We start from the raw sequence: 1189 nt of genomic DNA on the forward strand, positions 1-1189 counted from the left end.
TTATCATTTTCAGAATGTGAATGTTATGTCTATAAAATATTATTTTAAGAATGTGAATGTCACTTTTTTTTGTCCTTTTCAGTATTTCTATTACGTGATTGCAAAAATCAGGATCTACTATGAAATGAACGAAAGAGAATCTTGTTCAGTGGTGTTTATACCTGGGTATATAGTATTTGTATGTATATATACATATTTACATATATGTTTGTGTGTAAGTGTGTGTACATACCGATATATGAATTGATAGATAATCACACACATGTATATATTTGTATATGTATATATATGTATATATGTTACATACAGAAACACGTACATAAATATCTATATATACATAGACATACATATATACATACATATATATACATATGTATACATAACTATATATATTTCTATATATACACATAACTGCATTTACTTACATACACATATATGTATACTCAGATGTGTATATTCATATACATATACAAATACATATGTATATATATATATATATATACATATACATATACATATGTGTATGCATACATATTTACATACGCATACACATATGTATATATACATAGACATACATATAGATTTTCTTCCACATATATACGTATGTATACATACATATATATACACACATGCATATACTTCAATATATACACGTATGCATACACATGTATATATGCATGTATATGTATACAAGCTTTAATATATTCATAAATATGTATATGTATATGAAAATACACACATATCTATCTACATATATATCTGCACATACACATAGCGCTGCTCCAGCTCACCATGCATGACAAGGCCACCATTACGGTCAGAATCATCGATACCTGCAATTAGACCATGTGACAGATTTCAGGTATATCGTAACTACTAAAGTTTTGAACTAAACTGCTTTCGAAAGTATATAAGACCAGGCACCTTTAAAACTTTAGATTATCCCCTTTAACATTTCTATTTCTTAAGTCAGTACAATCCCTTTTACTGCTCCTGAAGTTAAGTTCTTAACCATGGGTAAATCTAATGTATAAAATGGATATGCAGTTACAAAATACATCAACTCTAAATAGTCTGTCTTATACTTCTGTTCACAGATAGCTTCATATAAATGTTGATAACTATATATACAATATATGTATACAAGGTATATATATATGTATGCAAATACACACATATCTATCTATCT

At 27.0% G+C, this 1189-nt stretch overlaps 1 long non-coding RNA gene across 3 annotated transcripts in view; it reads right to left on the reverse strand.

Moving 5' to 3' along the window:
• LOC147467893 (uncharacterized) overlaps positions 1 to 1189 on the reverse strand; it is a 294003-nt gene that overhangs the window by 179891 nt on the left and 112923 nt on the right. The window lies entirely within an intron of this gene.

The sequence above is a fragment of the Penaeus japonicus genome, unplaced genomic scaffold, assembly GCF_977035675.1.
Source record: "Penaeus japonicus unplaced genomic scaffold, GWHDUDI00000001_assembly GWHDUDI00000032, whole genome shotgun sequence".
In the NCBI taxonomy this organism is placed as follows: domain Eukaryota; kingdom Metazoa; phylum Arthropoda; class Malacostraca; order Decapoda; family Penaeidae; genus Penaeus; species Penaeus japonicus.